Source organism: Papaver somniferum, chromosome 5 (assembly GCF_003573695.1).
Source record: "Papaver somniferum cultivar HN1 chromosome 5, ASM357369v1, whole genome shotgun sequence".
NCBI lineage: Eukaryota > Viridiplantae > Streptophyta > Magnoliopsida > Ranunculales > Papaveraceae > Papaver > Papaver somniferum.
The window spans coordinates 133,955,668-133,974,826 of NC_039362.1; the positions used below are offsets into that span (position 1 = coordinate 133,955,668).

The window sequence follows — 19,159 nt, forward strand, 5'->3', positions numbered from 1 at the left end:
AGTTCAAAAGCATATGAGTTACTGGTGCAAAACCAATAATAATATGAATGATATATTAAATACCAATGTCATAATATCAAGACCTAACAATCCTTGGAAATCCCCATACCTACATTGTTTTAAGCTAAACTATGATGTTTCTTGGGTTTCTGAAACAACGAAGGCTGATTATGGATTGATTTTACGAAATGATGCAGGTGACGAAAGAGGAGCTAAGTCAGGAGTACTCGCACCTTCAAGTGCATAAAAAGCTGAAGCGTTAGCTCTTCTACAGGGAGCTAAATGGGCAAGGGAGGAAGGGATGGAACACTTATGGATTGAAGGAGACTGCGAAAGAATGGTGAGATACATTGAAAAGAAAGACACAATGATGGACTGGAAAAATCAAAGGATAGTAAAGGAAGCCATGAAGATTCTGACAGAATGCAATAATTTTTTGGGTTTCAAATTCATCCACAGAACTGGCAATTCTGTGGCTGACAAGCTAGCAGTGGAAGCAAGGAAATCTTCTATTTTTAATTCTTGGAAAGAAGAATTACCAACTTTGTTAAACAGTTTAATTGTAATAGATAAAAATAGTAATCAGTTGAAAGGAAGTAACAATACCAGTCTGTTGTCTAAAGCTCATAACAGGGACTGTCCTGATATGATTCCGAGGCAACATTCGATCTATCATATGTTATTTCTTGGTTGGAATGGAAGTTTTTTTATTCTCAAAAAAAAACGTCCTTTTTTCTTAAAAGACAAACAAATACCAGTAAAAAACGATATCCTAATTAAACAATCAATATATTTATTACTACAGGCGCACATCCACCCATAACCAATGGGTATGGGTTGCTGCAAAAAAAAAAAACACTACCAATGGGTATACTTTCTTGCTCAAGGTTTTTTCTTTTTTTGGATAGGAAAGGAGGAGTATAAATTAAATTTTAGGAAAAATTGAAATTATAGAACTTCCGTATTATATTGCTTATTTAACATATACTACTTTTGTTTCTCAAAAGTTTATAGAAACAAAAGATTTGGGATTCGATTTTGCTCGAAAACCCTAGTGGTATTTTCTTAACCCCATTTCCCTCGTTTTAACGTAATCAAGAGAAGATCAAAGCATCAGCTTTTATAATTGTTAGATTTTTTTTGATTAACTTAGAATCATTAGATCCAAAAACGATTTCACCACAAAAAGGTCGCATTCACAAATTATTGCTCTTAGCCATTAGGTCACTTGACTTTCATTTTTTTTTACCCGTTAGATTTTAAGGGAGTAGTATAAAAAATATGTATAGGGACTTAAAGGTAAATAAATTAAAATCAACATTTTCATAGAAATAAAGATAAATAGAAAAACCATGTCCTCCATATTGTACGTCGGATTTTTGTGAACTATTTGAAACCCTTTGAACTATCTAGACCAAACACTGATTCTAGCAAAATTACCTTTCACGGCTCATTTCATATCGCAAATATCTTGGTCAACTTGACCATAGTTAAGTGTACCAGTAATTTTTCTGGTTTGGTCTCTGGGCTGGTTTTCAGAACATTTACCCAACACCATACATTTCGGGCTCTAGGAGGATCTTTCTAAATGGGATTGTCTCATTTTATTCAAAGATGGATAATATGGATGGAGGGAAGGGGTGTAAGTGGTGTCTTTTGCACCCACCAAATTTTGACTTTCAATAAAAAAAGGTCCGAGGTTTAGTAATTTTAATGTTATGTGTGGGTGTAAATAATAAGTAAATTGAAATTTTTTAATAACCGGTTCAATGTAATATGATCATTTAAATCTTTCTTATTCTTTCTACCGGCAAACTGTTTTTTAAAGAAAATTAATGAAAACAAATGATATTAAACCATAAAAAAGTGGTGTGGGAATTCTGTCACAACCATAGTCTTTGGGATGAAACATGAAATTTTTTTCGACCCCGCGTCACATAAAACCGGAGTTATCCAAAGTATTTTTCAATAAGGTTTGTGAATTTAGGTCTTCCATGGGAAATTCTAAAATGCGAAGACGTGTCAAGCGTATGACCACGCATCCCAATAGAAAAATCATCAACAAGACCATGTAAAAACTAATCGTCGGCCAATTAATCAATCTAACACTTGTGCCTTTCTGGTCCAGTTATATGAGCGTCTCTAATGAAATTTTGGAGAATTCCTATGTTTATGGCCACATAAGATTTTCAATATTTCAACACAAAAACCTTCTCCAACGGAAACCTTAAAGATGAACGTGAGGATGACGGGTGAGGTAGTTATTCAAACATCCTCTAAGAGCATTTCCAATAGATCGTGGTGCGCTTCCTACGTCGTTAGGATAGGCAGACATCCTTTCACAATATAAATTCCAAGATTCCCTACATTTTAGGAATTTGAGAAATATTATCTCCAATAGATAGATATTTTGTAACCAAGTTAATTTTATGTAATTGGTTTAAATATTTTCTTTACGTTTATTTTTTAACTTTGGTATTTTGATTGGTTAAGATATATGATTAGGATTTATCACATCCTCCAAAAGACACCAAAACTAGAGGATATTTGAATAACTAATCCACCAAGTCATCCTCACATTCCCCTTCACATATCTTCATTGGAGAAGTTTTTTTTTTACATAAAGTGAAAAATTCCTACATGGCCTTAGTTTTAGGAATTTGAGAAACTTTTTTAAGAAATGCTCTAAGAGCATCTCCGATGGAACGTTGTTAACATCCCTATTTCTTAGGCCACGTAGGATTTTAGACTTTTTGGTTAAAAAATTCTCTCCAACGGGAAGTTGTAAACCAATGTAGAGATGACATGGCTAGCGGTTAGGAATACATCCTCCAGGAGATCCTCTGGATGTGAGAAAGCCATGTCATCAATTATTAACCAATCAACGATTTGGTTTTATAAGTATGAAAATACTGATTCACCAAAGCCAATAATATTATTACAAGTGGATTATAAGTTCAATTCAAAGTTAACCCATTGGAGATGAATAATTGTAACTTCCTAAAGTTATGGGATTTTAGTTCTAAGGATGTCTTCAGTGATTAGCCACATAGGAAGCACATCACGTTCTGGTTTTAGAGGTTGATTTAAACATCCTAATCATCAAAATCTAAGATGACTAATTAAAAAGTTAATTATTTAAACCTTAAAATCAGTGTAAAATGTTTACAAAATTTTATTGAATTTTTTTCACCTACATGGATGGATTAAGGAAATTTGATCTCATATCCACAAAGAAATGGTCACACATAGAAATCACACCAAGGAAATTGGGGATGCTTAGCATGGACCCAAAACTTGGCTAGGTATTCAAATTATTTGTTCTTTTTTTCTACATTTTTTCTTTAATAATGGATTATTGGTCGGTCTGTAAGAAAGAGATAAAGCCACGTTTTAATTAGACAATTAGTCATTTCGTTTTGGACAGTGTGAACACGTTTTCTTTAAGCAACTATTGTAATTAGATATTATTTGTTCATAATTTGCTATCCCAACCAATTAGATACCTTGTTTTCCTAGAAGACAAACAAATGCTAGTAAAAAATGACATCCTAATGATTTCGCAGTAAATACTAATCAACTAATTATTACTAGGGATTCGTGCCTCATCGTACCATTGGATGTACACTGAGCTCTTTAGAGTACTTCCCCACCAATGGGTGTACACTAATACTCTCTTTTGGCTTCAGTTTCTCTTTCTTTCTTTCTTTCTTTCACCACACGAGGGTTTAGTGAAGAAAGACAAAAACTGGATCAGATTGAAAACCCTTGGGGTTACTTCCTTTTCTCCTTGCAATTCTTCAAGAGCTGCATTTTCTTGAGGGTAAGGTCCATCATTCTCCTCCACCTGATTTGTTGCCCTTTCTTTTTTCTCTTTTTATTTTTTTCTTTTTGCTAATAAAAATTGGTGCTCAGATGGGGTCTCTGGTGGGGAACAAGGAAGTAAAATCGGAGTCTTATAAGTTGAATATAGAAGGGGTAAGTTGCTTTTGTACTAGTACTATTTTGAGTTTTCTATGGTGGGATCATAATCCAAACATTTTAGGACTTAGTATTCCTTACTTGGGTACCCAATAAGTAAAGATGGATCCGATTCTAAATAGTATTAAGACTGAGGTTTCAATTTGTATGTGTTGATGCATCCATTGTTCTGTAATTCTAAGTTGTTGTTTCATTTAATCTTAATATTTTTTAACATTTCCACTAGTACCTTGAATTTTCAATGTGTGTGAAACCAGCAAAACCATTCAATGTAGTTACCAGGATTTCTTGAATGATTAGATTTCTGCTTGATAATTGTGCTTTTACACTGACTAGTGCTTCAATTCACCCATTCAATGTAATTTTCATGCTCAAGTCACAAGAAAAAGCATCACAAGGCAGTTTTCGCTAAGATCTGTGAAACTCATTTTTCAATTTCTGTTCTTAAAGAGTACTACCTTAATGCATCGGAAAAAACACTGCTACAAGTAAACCTTAACACACCAACCTTGATGCCAAGTTTTTGGAACCAATGTGCAACTCTAACATGACAGCTTTTAAACACTTGGAATTGTTAGTCTGTCTGGCTAATAAGAAACAGACCACAAACCATGTAACAGACAGAAATGTCAGAGATTTTGGCCGCACAAAAGTCGAAATAATCAAGGGATGCAATCTGTTACTAAGAGAAAATAATTGTGGACATTAGAACTAAACTAAAACACTAGCAACGGAAAATATTGGCAAAAAACAAGATGACAAAGGAGTAACTGAGGTGTTAGAAGATTGAAAATACCCGGTAAGTAAAGATGGATCTTCCATTTATGTTTTAGATGATAATTGTATTTTCACTGCCTTTAGATATCTCTCCTACTTCCCTTGCCCAAAACTGTAGTCAATATATTTTTTGGATTGATTTCGACTATTTGACCAGTTAATAATTGTACAACCTCTTGCAATCTTTTTATCTTGGCTGGTTTTATGTACTCGTACATGCCTAAATGTCTGTTCACATGCTATCTAAACTATAGATAGATTCTAAAGGTTCACTATTACAAAGATTGGGTGGATTTTACTGGTTATGTTGTCAAGAACATCAGTTGAAGCCTCATTTTTTCAATTGATTTAGTCTTTGATGTGACAGAGTTTTTGGTATACCTCTCACCCCATATAATTTGAAAACATTCTAACTTTGTATACATTTGCTTTAACTTTATGGTTGTTTAGATAGAGTTCATATGCCATGGGACATTGATATTTTCATTGCAAGGAGGAGGAGCAGATAAGGGTCATAAATATATTCTTGTTCCTGGTGACGGATTAACAAATCTACCATATGACCATAGTATAAGAGGTTGTCCAAGGTCAAAGACTAATCTAAATAAACTTAAAGTCCTCAAAAAGAAAGTTTGTGGCGGCTTTGCAGGTCCATGGTGCTTCAATGATACGACGGAAACGTACATAAAATCTGAAATAGCTAATGTGGAGAATCCAACAGTTGTGGACATTGAAAGCGCCATTCGTAATCAGAAAACATCAAAATCAGCAGAGGCCAGAAAAGCAAGAAAAGATGATTATCAGATGGTGTTTGGGGGTTTCCATACTGAGGACCAGCCAGCTATTATGGGGTTCAACAGAGATGTAAGTAGTTATGTAATTGTAACATAATAAGTCTTTCCTATTTAGTCATGTAATTGTAACATAATACTCTTTTGTTAAAGTTGTTAATTCCCCATAATGGTACCTAAACTTTGAATTTGTTTAATTGATATCTAATAAAATAACAATGTTTTTTTAGAATTGTCGTCTAATAAAATTTCTGAAACTTCAGGCAAATGGGAGAGTAAGAAATAAGAATCCCATGGGATTACATTCCAGAAAATATGTGACTTATGGATCAGGTTGTCCCTCCGCCGTTTATTCTCAAGAAGATACGTGGGAGGTTGTCTAAAAACGAAGCCCTATTATGGATGGAGATTGCTTCGGCGCTCTTGGCTGTCCCGAAACTGGTGGTAACATAACATGTGAGTACTAGTTGTTTTTTTTTAGCTTTTACTAAGTCAATTTTTTTCTTATCTTGTTCAGAAAAACAAAACATAAAACTTAACGAAAACTATACATTAAGTTATTATACTTTATTATGGATTATAATTATACTCTGTCCAGAGGTGGTGGTTTGAGAATCATACTTTATTATTTGTCAAATTATAGTATTAGTTAAGGGCTTAATTGTCTATGTTCTTTTGTTATTTCAGTTTGCGAAATAAACTGGAAAGATGGTACCCCAGTTGTGTCTAGACTAAGGAGACGTAGAATCTTTCCAGACTTATGGACTAAGCACAAAAAATGGTTAGAGAAGCCAATGGTTGATTATTTCGGTTACAGTTATGATAAATGCACTGACGAAGAGAAGGCAGAATGGGAAAGTACATATGTAAAGCCTAAATTTGACTGGTGGGTGAGGTTAAAAGATCGTGCTGAGGAAAATAAGGGTGGTGGTGGTGGTGGGGTGGGTGGGTGGGTGGGGGTGATGGTGGGGAGGACAAGGATGGCGAGGATGAGGATGAGGACGAGGATGATGATGAGGACGATGAGGATGGCGAGGATGATGATGAGGACGATGCTGATGGGAGTGGCGAGGATGATGATGAGGACGATGAGATGGCGAGGATGATGCTGATGGGAGTGGCGAAGAGGATGATGAGGATAGCGAGGATGACGACGATGGGGATGGCGGGGATGATGATGATGAGGATCGAGCTTGTGGAGGAGGAGGAAACAAGAGGAGAACAAAGTAGATATTTGAGAGTGAAAACAATGATTTTCTTTTCCTTCTATATTTGAAAAAGTGGACAAATAGAGTGCTCAAGCTAGACTTAGCTAGAGCTTAGTCATGTTTATATAAGTTAAAACCCAAAACTCCAAATGGTTGCTTTCTTACCATGATAGCTCATATTTGTGTTTCATTGGACAAACACGATAATAACTGAAGTTGTGAGCTATGTTCAGTATAGCATGGGCAGACAAGGTTTGAATTATTGTTTCCTGTACTTTTTAGAAGCTCAACAGTTTAGTGAAATCTGACTTGAACATATCCTGTAAAACAAATGAAGGAAGAAAAAAGTTACCTTCTAGATATGAGAGCATATAGCTTCTATAAACAGGTCACTTAGTGTTGGATTTCAGTCATCATAATAACATCATACCCCCTTGTCCTAAATCGGACTCTTTGCCCGTTTCCCATGCTTGGCTTCCAAATTTCCTAAATCTCCTTGAAGACCATTCTTTTCCCACTCAAAATGCTTGCATTTTGACTGCTGCAAAATCTTCTTCAGAAAAACACCAACTCTTCTCAGTATTAATACCATCCTTGATCCTTCCTAACAACAAATAAAACAATGTCGAGCTCTTCAAATTACCAGTGGTCAATGACTGCCTTGAAAGACTTTTGGGCTCTCCGTTTCAGGTTCCCAGCTTTGTCTGTCGAGCCTGCTCAAGATTGGCAACCGCAATCTGTATTGCTGTACATCTAACTGTTTCTGCATATGGATACTGAAAATGTAGCTTTTCTTCCCTTGGACGAATAGGGAAGCACAGGTAGCCTGTGCTTCATATATGTATCAGTCTTGAGAAATCAAAAATGATAGGGGAGGACATTCTTGGCATATTAGAGAACTAAATGGTCAAATGGATAAGATTGTATCCATCTATATGTGTTGAATCTGCTCGCTGATAATATACCTTTAGAGGCAGCTGCTGATAAGGCAGCCAATGCTGTAACAGTTGCTGAGGTTGCAGGTTCATCATCTTTCAGCGCAACAGTGGCTGCATCTTGGACTGTTGCAGAAGAAGGTGGAATCTGTAATGAAGTGATATCAGGCTTTCCGGAAGTGGAAACATCAAGCTCAGCATTCGACTTTTCATTGCCCTGATGAGATTCAGACTGATCATAAGCAGCTGTATGCGGGTAATTTGAAGTACCTGACCCGGCATAGACATATGGAAGCTGGATAGTGCTTGATAGAGGGTACTGTTCCACTAGGATCATAATAAACAATAGGCTCGACAGGATTAACCATGTTAGAAAACTGATCTGACATAGATTCATAACATTGAGATGGTTGAGGCTCATTGATCTGTAACTGGACAGAAAATAATCAGGGTAGGAAGCCAGATTTTGTTGCCAACGAAAAAGCATGACTTCCACATTTTAACTTCTCTGACATTTTATTCCTTACATTATTATCTGTACGGGAACAAGGATATTCTCTTGCAGCATCATTGTTATGACACTAATGATGATCTTACTAATCTACTATATGGTCATGCCCAGGGTGGGGAAATAAGCAAAAAAAATTTTTTGGAATTACATATATTACTAAGTGGGAAAGAAACATTACCTTTAATCAAGCAAAGATCCTCGCAAATCCATAGCAAAAATTGCAACCAGATTACATCCATAGAACGTGAGAATATATCTTCACACAGAAACTGATGAATCTGGAAAACAGGGTCATTGAGCAGTGGTGGAGCCAGAATATCAGAATGGGGGGCTAAATTTCTTTTTTTTTGTTTCTCACAGTTAGATCAGTGACTAGTTATTTTTTGAATAGTCTACATAGAACTAGTTGTTTTTAAATAGTTAACATAGAATATTGAAACCGAAATTAGGAAACGCCATCGCAAGCATGTAAGTTTCAGCCTATTCAAGTAAAAATGCCATCTGTGGGAGTCGAACCCACAACTACATGGTTGAAAACCATGTGCTCTTCCTTTTGAGTTAAGATAGCCAGTACCATCTCCTAATGTAAGCGAATCATTCATAAGCATAGAAGGATAGCAAGAAGAGAGTTTACCTGATCCTCTACAGTATAACTCCAAAGCTGAATACATCAAACCCAAAAGAAAGTTTAAACACATTTCTCATCTGCTGGTTCATCATGAGTAACCTCCGGAGTTATCCACATCGACAGCAAAACGAACAGCAGAAAGGATCGCCTTTCATTTTCAAATGAAGAATTAAGCAATTAACTCTTAGAAATTCAGTACCTTTTATTACCCAATTCTTGTTGTAAGAGTGCCGCATGTTTGAGTCGTGCGAGGCCGTAATATCACCAACCTAAAAGAGAACGATTTACTACGAAGACAAAAAGAAAATCCATATTCAGTCAACCAATGGTCTTTAAATAGAATTATTATTACATAAAGTAGCTAAAGATTTGTTAAGTAGAGACCAGTGAAGCTGGTAAAGTCCCGCTGAAAATGGATTGAGACAACCAAGATAATCCTTAAAGGCTGAAATGACATTCTCACAACCAACACTCCATGGTAAAGCTGCAAACTAGATTGCAACTATATTTCCTACGTGATAATGGGTGAGCAGTTCGCATCTATGAGTCCAGCACGAAAAATCAAGTCTAAGAGACTGAGACTCATTAAAAAAGTTGTGTCATACTAAATACCTTCTTCCTAGGAGGAGAACTGACAAGAAAAGATATGAAATCTGTTTAAGTGCCTAGTATGCGTTACCTAAAGCTTTCACAAGGCCTAGTTTACGCCCCATTTGTAAAGAAGCTCTGCAAACTTCATGCTGCATTACTGGAATACATGATCCAGCGAAACCCCTAAATTCATCCATAAAAAATCTTCAATTTCATTCAAATAGCTCCATCAAAACCCAAAGCCTAGAAAATTACACACCAGTAAGCAGTAACAATTTCAATGACTCAATATCATTGTATCAATCTTAGAAAAGCAATAACTCTCATCTCTCAATCAAAATCAAACCCAAAAAAAGCAACAAACCAAACCTTAGAAAACAGTACCCATAAATAAAATCCTTGAAACATGATTAAGTAACAGTAAACAATTGAGGTATTTGGGCACCGGCACCGCTCCTCCTATGAATAATAACAGATAGTATACAAGAGAAATTGATTACCTAATGAGAATCGGTCCTGTGAATAATATTTGCATCCAGAAACTCTCCCTCTTTTTTTCTCTTTTTCTTCTCGTACTCTGCAAGTGAACACCTCAAACCACCGATCCAATTTGGAGGAAAGAGTTTTGGATTAAAAGAATGAACTCGGTGGACTAACTAGTAAATTTCATGGTAATAAGGGTTAAATTACCATTCTGTACACACAAAAAAAAAGGACTGTAAAAACATCTTGCACTTGAGTAATCTTAAATGGAGCTTCTACTTGGGCAAATTTACTCAAAATAGATTAAGCTGTAGGCCTCTTCGTTTGCTTACTTACCTATCCACTTTATATTTTTGCACATTGTTGGAAGTGACACTTACATTTTGGCTAATTTTTTTACCCAGCTGCGAAAACATAGGTTCAACACCGTTTACAACCTCGACTTTTGGCTAATTTCTTCTGTCTAACCAGAGACAACCCGAAAATCAATCGGATTGAGTAATAAACCATTCGGTTTTCCAAAGACACGGGTCTGAGTTTGTTTACTTAAAAGTTACTAAAAGACTCTTCTTTATTGATTCTCCTTCCTTTTTCTTCATCTTACCAGAATCCAAAGATGGATTTTAAGCCTTTAGCTTTCACTTTAAATTTGTTAGACAACTCTGAGAAACCTTCTTCTTTCTTCTTCAATTCTTCGCTCATGCAGATTCTCCCCCTCTTTACTGTAAGTATGATGAAAGAAAATTCTATCTATTTATTCATTTTATGAATGATTCACTAAATTGATATGATTTTTGGTCTTTGACTTTCAGTGTTATGATAAAATTTGGGTTCCTTTAGAAAAATCCCTTGTGTATAAAAAATCAAAACTTTTGATGGGTTTTTATTTTTGGCAGGAACAAGCAAGAACAATGTCTAACAACTCCAATTCAGCTTCTGATGCTTTTGTATTTGAACTGTTTGAGGGAGACCCAGAGAATCTAAAGACTGTAGTAGCAACAGCACCAAATCAGACTACTAGTCCATGGAATGATTCTTCTGCATCCATTTGGTGATGTTTGGTTAGCCACTCATCATCGTTCAACTGAAGATTATGATGAGCATCATGAAGTAGCTGCCAAAATGCTTCATCCTATTAAGGAGGATCACATGCAGGCAGATGTGGATAGGTTTCAAAATCTCATCTCTACCACAAATGGGAAGGTAAAAACGTTTCTTCATATTAGTTTTTGTTGTTATCAGTTTCGTATATGTTTTGATGAGTGTAAACGTATAATCTTTGAGCTTAACATCTTATTTATTGTAATTCATTGTGGCTTGTGGTGTGCTTCTAGATGTGTGTTGTCATGAAGTTTTATGAGGGATCCATAGGAGACAGAATGGCGCGCCTTAAAGGAATCCTTCCATTGAGGTGATGTTGAACTTGATAAATAGCAAGATCTGTCTCTAACCTTTTGTTTATGTTTAAGTGATAGATTATTGTATCTGGTTTTTTATCCTCAAGCGTATATTGATGTCAACAGGTATGGGATTGAATTGGCTCAAGGAACTAGAGAACTTCACTTGAAAGGAATCCTTGTTCTTAATCTCAAGCCATGTAACTTCCTTTTAAATGAAAATGATCAAGTATTCCTTGGAGATATGGGGATCCCACAACCGCTGCTTGGTATTCGTCTTCCCACTCCAGATATGGCTTTAAGGCTTGGAACTTCCAAATTACATGGCTCCTGAACAATGGGAGCCAGATGTTAGAGGTCTAATATCTTTTGAGACAATTCATGGGGTTTGGATGCAGCATAGTCGAGATGGTGAGTGGAGTTCAACTTTAGTGTGGGAGATCGATGGAGGAAATCTTTCAGTCAATCTATATAAAACAAGAAAAACCACATCTTCCTATTTGTTTACCTTCTGCACTAGAAAATATTCTCCGTGGTTGCTTTGAGTATGACTTCACGGAACACCCCTTGATGGTCAATTTGCTAGAAGCTTTTAAAAGGTAATTTTCATCTCTAATCTTTTCTTGCTTAGAATCTCTAAACAAGTCAAGTTTCTTATAGATCCAACTCTTTTTTATCGTGTCATTGAACTTTATTTTTTTGTTGCTAATTTAATCCATGATCATGCTATAGACCTTATTTTAGAGAGTGCATAATAAGATTTATAAGGGTACCTTCCTATTTATAGGTTGATGCAGTTGTTTAATTTTGGTTTGACCTTCCTACTTATATTTGTCTGCCTGTGTTCTGTTACTCTCGTGATAGCGGTAGACATCGATTCTACCTTAGTGGTATTGCAATTTGCTGGGTGGAGGATAACAAATAATACTACAGCAATAGGTCTTCAGTGTTACATCAACTCCACGTGTGTCATATAATTGTTAGCTTGCTTCGATTGTTGCTCTCTCTCTCTCTCTCTCTCTCTCTTTCTCTATCTCATGTACGTGTCAGTACCATGGTTTTGTCCTGTCTATTTCTCATGTGCAGGTAATGCTTCATGGTGCAATTTTTCTTTCTCCCTTTACTTGTTCTACTGCAAATCCATGTTTCATGCCTCCTATGACTATAAGGAGTGTTATGCAGCATGCATTTCTTGTTAGAATATAAACTTTCTTATAGAAGAAAATGAATCTGATAATTAATATGGACTATTTAGTGACCAACAGTTTGTTTAGGATAATATGGAACCTTTTTCTTTATAAGGGTTTTAATCTAGTTCCCAGCTTATTGCCATGTTACATATTCATCAGATCCATTCCACAAATGTACTGATACAACACATTATGCACTTTTATCTGGAGATGTTGCTAACTAAAACCAACAAACTAATTTTGCTGACTCGGTTGGTCTATGCAGCTCCCTGAATGTTGTTTACAACAATCACAGTTGGGTTGGTCTTGGAAACAGGGCACTGGCAGATAAAAGTAACTGGTATTGGTTACACTGAGTGGCTACCGTCAAAGGATCAGCTCCAATTAGGCGAAACTGTACGTTCTCGCAAGCCACCAAATTCATGCAAAGTTGAAAACATGAATATCCTGGAAGGAACTATAGTTGGTTTGGAAACCGATGGATGTCTTCTTGTGAGAGTCCATGGAATTCACGATCCTATGCGTATTCATTCATCAATCCTGGAGAGGGTAAAACTTGGGTTGGCTGCTGGAGACTGGGTTCATGCAAAGAAAGTAAACAAGAAAAAACATTCACCTTTTGGAATTTTTCATTCCATCCAAAGAGATGGAACACTGGCTGTCGGATTTTTGGAGTGGAAACCCTTTGGAAGGGAAATTCATCAGAGCTCCAAATGGCAGAATCTTACAGTTGGTCAGTTTGTGAAGCTGAAAGAGAATATATTGAGCCATCGGTTTGAGTGGCCTCAGAAAAGGGGAAATGAATTGTTCACTGGAAGGATATCCCAGACTCTACCAAATGGGTGTCTTGTTGTCAAGTTCCCAGATCCAGCTGAAGTTGAATTGGTGTCATTCAAAACGTGTACTGGGGTTGTAAAGAAGTACCAGCATCTTGAGGCCTTCCACTGGGCAGTGAGGCCCCTTATTTTCTCCCTGGGCCTTTTTACTGCAGTGAGATTGGGAGTGTTAGTTGGAAGGGAAGTTGGAAAGTCAAAGAGGAAGACGGACCAGACTGTCAGTGGAAGTTGGTGATGGGAAAATTCCGGATGCTCAGACAGGTGGGAATAATCTCTTTCGAGAATGATCAACTTCAGTTCCGTCTAGGTAACTCAAGTATCTTAGCTTGCCGAGCCTACTAGGAGAAATCCGGAATGTAGTTCGTGTAAGCTGCAATGTATTCTCTATTACGTTAGAAATACTGTAGGACAATTACTTTAACAAATGAGCTACCATATGATCAAGTACATTGTACATACTACTGCATAAATGATTATGGGTTGTTCATTAGATCTAATTTTACAGTGTTTATACGGAGTTTCTCCCTTCCCAGTCAAATTTCTGTTTTAATTGCTTTTTCACTTTGACGTTTCTCAATAGTAAGATCTATGGATGTCTTTCAAAACCATAAATCTCACTTTGAAACCAATTGTTCAACTATAATACAAAAAAGAAAAAAAAAATTAACAACAAAGAAACAAGAGCAAGTTCTTTGCACCTGCCTGCCTAAGTTTTAAGTACAATCGGACAGATATTTAGAAGACTGATCAAAAGCTGTAATATTACTTCATAGTTTGCAGAACCATCAAGTATTCCTGCATCCTTTACAAGTTGTTCTGTCAAGTCAGAGAGTCGGGCAGTTTCATATTCTGCATCCGAAAGACTCTTCCGGGATGATATCATCAATATTTGCATGTGAGGTAATGTTAGCTTTGAGTCTTCTGGGAAGATATCATCAATTTCATATCAGCGCAACATATCCTCAGCTTTGTGTCGTTGAGTTCAGATTTCATCATGTCGACTTCATTATCTTTATCCTGTAACTCCTTGCTGGTTTGGATAAGCTGTTTCTCTCTGCTGGTTAGTTCCTCAAGTTTTTCCATGCGTGGGGAAGATCAATATCCCTCTCTTGTAACATAAGTTGACTGGAAGTCCACTCAGATTTTAGATGCTGAATTTGAAGCCTCACCTCCACTAGTTCTGACTCTTTAACACGAAGGAGATTTTGCATTTCTTCAAATTCAGAAGTGTTTTCTTCTAGCTTAGTCTGAATGGAAACAATCTCCTGGTTTGCCAATTCAAGAGAAGATCTCTCATTATTAAACTCCTCTTGTAACTATGATATCAACTCCTCTTGTAACTGTGATATCAACTCCTCATCCAGATTCAAGTCCCCTTAACTTCCTTATTTTGATCCTTCGCAAGGCTAATACCTGCTCGCTCGCTCTCTACTTCTACTTGTGCGTTTTCCAATTTTTTAAGTAAAATATCATAAAACTCTTATGTTTCTTCAGTTCTTCCAATTGGTTTCGAGTTGGTTCCCCTGCTCTTCCATTTTCTGCCGGGAAGATGCCAAAGACTTTTGAGAAGAAACTAGCTCGGATTTCATATATACAAGAAGCTTCTCCACTCTCTTGAAATCTTCAAAAGTTTCATTAGCTTTGTCCAAATTTCTGAGTGCATTTTCCCCCAGGTATTTTAGTTCTTCTTTTGCTGAAACCCACTCCCCAGTCCGCTTTTGTAAATGTTCTTCCGCAAGTTTCAGTCTTCCTTTCTCAAGTTCCCTCATCTTAATCGACTCCTTGTCTCTTAATTACCTCAGTAGCCTCATTTAGGAGCTGAATCCTGGAGTTCAGTTCTGAAGCATCATTGTAACCTCCTCAGTCTTTTGAGTTAACTCATTTCTCATCTTATCGAGTTCATCTTCCTTCATAGAGAGTGCATATTTTGCAGAACCAACATGCCGGTCCTTCTCCTTGAATGTAAGTTTAAGATCTTCCATCTGACTGGCTCGAGAGGCTAGACTGATATCAGCCAGCTTAAAGTCCTCTGCAATTTTTTCCTGTGTCGACCGAGCTGCAACAACTTCTTGTTGGCGTTCCAACTTTACCTTTGCTTGGTTAAATTCTTCATCTTCCAACAGCATTATACTCTCCGCTTTCTTGACATCTTCTTCCTTCTTCAGTAATGCTACCAAGGCGGCTTGACGGTCTAGTAACTCTAGTTCCACAACACCAAAAGAATTCGGTTTCCTGTTGTATTTTAGAAACCATAACTGTAGAAAATAGAATACCATTTTTGTCATTATACTACTTACACTAAACTAATCCAACCAAGTAATGTAACCATAAGAACAAGCAGCTCAATGAAAATTACAAGAGCAAGAAAAATTGCTATGCCAACTGCCTTAACTAGTTGTACAAATTATAGACGGAATAGTAGCTGAACTCATCAGGGAGGCTTGGATTATATCTTTACTATCTGTTCATTACTCTATATGGATTTCAGAACCAGTCAAATCAACATTCTATTATAAGTGGTTTCAATCTACCTTACAGCCTGCTAGTGTAAAAAGATTTGCATCATATTATCAAATGCAATATGTAGTGAATTCTGAATTTATGAACGATATTACAGGACAAGCATCAAACACCTATCTGCTGTGAATTATATGCTTTGACAATACATTCTTGATTAGGTTTTTGAGACAAATAATAATGTTACGCATTGAAAAAACCTAATTAATACTCATGTAATCACAACAAGCAAGAATCACACAACATTAGGGTTCTCCAAGATGGTCATTTATTTAACCCTAAATTGACACCTAAATCTTCAAGATTAGCTCAAATCACTCACCAAAAACAAGTAAACCATTGACAACCCAGATTTCTTGAGAATGTAAGGAAGACAAAATGACTCAACTTTCTGAAAAAAGAAAAGAAAAAGAAAACTTGAGAGTTACCTACCTTTCAAGGTCTTTGAGGAGAAGAAGTGTTAGGAAGGTTAAGGTGAAAAACAGGTGATGAGATTTCCATGGTTATCAGCAGCAGCAGCGTAATATTATTAGTAATCTCATCATCAACCTGAGATACATAGAGAAATGAGAGATTTCTTGGAAGTGGAGGAAGGGATTCTCTTTTGGAGGGAAAGAAAAACAGAAGAAGAAATGAAAGTCGGGGTCTTTTAGGAAATAGAAATGCTTCAATCTACCTTGCAGCCTTTTAGAAAATACTCCTTCTCAGAGCAAGTCTTATGGTGGAATACGGGAATCCATCCATTTTCCATCTTCCACACCTCAGCATTTGGAATTGTGGATGGAAGCGCAAGTGTAATGGTAGAATAGTGAAAAACGTTATTCTTAATAGCACTAAAAAAACGTTATTAAGAATAGCACAAAAAAAAAAACGCTAATAAGAATAGCGTTTAAAAATAGCTATTAAGAATAGCATTTTTTCTCAGCCGTTAGATTTCAACAACTCGTTTTAAATCTACGAATAAAAAAAACGCTATTCTTAATAGCACTGAGTGTTATTTTTATTAGCGTTTTTTTAGTGCTATTCTTAATAGCGTTTCTTGTCTTCTACTGCGCTATTCTTATTGGCGTTTACATGGATTCCACGGACCCTTCCACAAAACCGTGGAACTCTGCTTGGATTTTTTGTGGAAGACTTCAACTTTGAAGCCACTAGACTTGACATTCCATGGTTTTTCCACACTTGGAATAGGTTGGATTCCACCATAAGACTTGCTATAAAGCAAGAGTTATTACTAACCCAACCACTTCTGGCTCCGGATCGTCTACACCAAATTTTCTCTACACCTCTGCATCCGCCAATAAATGGCTGCCACGTCTTCACGAGTTCATTAAATTAAAAGATTCTCATAGAGATAAAAAAAGGAAAACGATTATCCCCCCTTAATTATCTCTTCCAACTCATACCATGTTCCCTGTACTAATCCTTGATATCACAAGTGTTCTTATCTTAAAAGATATTTTGAACTTTCAACTGTCGTCATGTTATGATCATTTATGTCATGATCTACCATGAAAACGGCAACGAAATCAACCAATCTATGCATAACTATTGATCTTTATAAATGTTGAAAGTCATTTTTTTTTTGGGTAGAATCACTAAACAACTAAACAAGGAACAAAACAGGAGAAACAAACAATTAAAATTAAGTGTCGGTATGGAAACTGAGAATAGAGGAGATTTGGGAAGATGTCCATGATCGCTGGACATTCTGTTGAACAGTTGGCGTGATCATGAGCAATCTCATTTGCTTCTCGCTTGATAAAAATGATCTCGACTGATGTGAAGGAAGAACTGATTTCTACCAGGAAAATATGCAAAGTCGTTGACATAAAGATCCGTAGTCTACGGCTCTATTCCACAGCAACAAAAAAAGATCTGTACCATGCAAACATTTAGTATGCAAGGTTATTGACATAATTTCCATTACTAATAATGCATCCCAAGCTCATGGCACACTTAAAAAAAAGGAATTGAGAGTGTTCGTCAACGGTGTAAACTGTAAAGACTACGGAACAGAACAGGTAATGAGTAGGAAGAGATAATTACGGGAGACCAAACGTTTTCCTCTTTTAAATCTTTGAAAATCTTTCAATTTTAAGCAACTTTAAGATGCTCAAGAAATCTGATTTTGGTGTGACCGAACACGTGGCAGTTATTTATTGGTCGGTGTATAGGAAAATTTGGTGTAGACGATCCGGAGCCACCACTTCTTTCTCAAGGCATTAAAGACTGAAAGTATTTATTTAATTATTTTATTTTTTTATAGGCTAAAGCCAGACCCAGACCCTTACCCAAATCCAGCCAGTTGGACTAGCCCCACTGCTAGACCCAATCCCGCCAAACCTCTTTATACAACTAATATAAATACAAACTTCTACTACAGTGGGGATCGAACCCCTGATTTCCTCCTGAATGGAATTAATGGGATACGACTGAGCTATGCTCTTGGACCCACTGGAAAATTTGTTTAGCTGGTAAGCTTTTTGCTCCTGGAATCATGTTGTGGCAGAATGCAGAAAAAGCTGCTAAGTTTATCTGGCCTCATCTAAAGCGTAATAACGGTTGGCAACTAATGGTGAGAGCTCTTGATCCTAATATCTTTGCTATTAGATTCTACACAACTGATGATAAAGATGCAATTTTGTTTGGAGATGCTTGGAACTTTGATGGTCATGTAATAGTTCTTAAAGATTGGGATTCTTCCTATCCTTATCAATACCTGAACTTTGACACCTCTCCTTTTTTGTTGGAATTTTAAAATCTTCTTCCTAAATTCACTTATCCATAAATTTTAAGGCTTTTTGCTGAAATTGTTGTTGAACCGGATGGAGTTCATCCAACTACTTCTACAAAATTCAGAGCGATGGTAATGATGAATGTTAATACTTCGATGCTGAAAGGTATTCATGCTGCTAATGATGCAGGTGTTTCTCGCTGGGTGGGTTACTTTTTTGAAAAGCAGCCTTACAAACTCTGTACAAAGTGTCGTGTTCCAAATCATGATTCTGAATTATGTGGTGATAAAAAGACTAGATGTATCAATATGGAAAATAATATCAAAATATTTGGTCCTGTTGTTGGACAAATAATTTTGCCTGTTATAAATTCCTGAAGAGCTTGCTAATCTGTATATGCAACATGGCCATCAATGAAGAACAAATCTTAGAGAACCTATCTCTTTTTAGTCCAGTTCACTAGATGGTATGTTATTGTCTTACTTCACAGCTACAGATTCGCAGTCAATGGTATGCTTTTGTCTTACTTCACAACTACAGATTTGCAGTCAAATTTTTATATTGCACCAGCTGACA

The 19,159-nt window shown here is 36.5% G+C and overlaps 1 long non-coding RNA gene and 1 pseudogene across 1 annotated transcript; one reads left to right on the plus strand and one right to left on the minus strand.

The window, feature by feature from the left end:
- The first annotated feature begins 10,436 nt into the window (after nucleotides 1–10,436).
- LOC113282784 lies at nucleotides 10,437–13,818 on the plus strand (annotated as a pseudogene).
- On the minus strand, nucleotides 13,766–16,505 carry LOC113282786. The gene is made up of 2 exons (XR_003327161.1): nucleotides 16,278–16,505; nucleotides 13,766–15,583 (listed from the first exon to the last, which is right to left on the minus strand). It is a non-coding gene; the product is annotated as an uncharacterized LOC113282786 (long non-coding RNA).
- Between the last annotated feature and the right edge of the window lie 2,654 nt (nucleotides 16,506–19,159).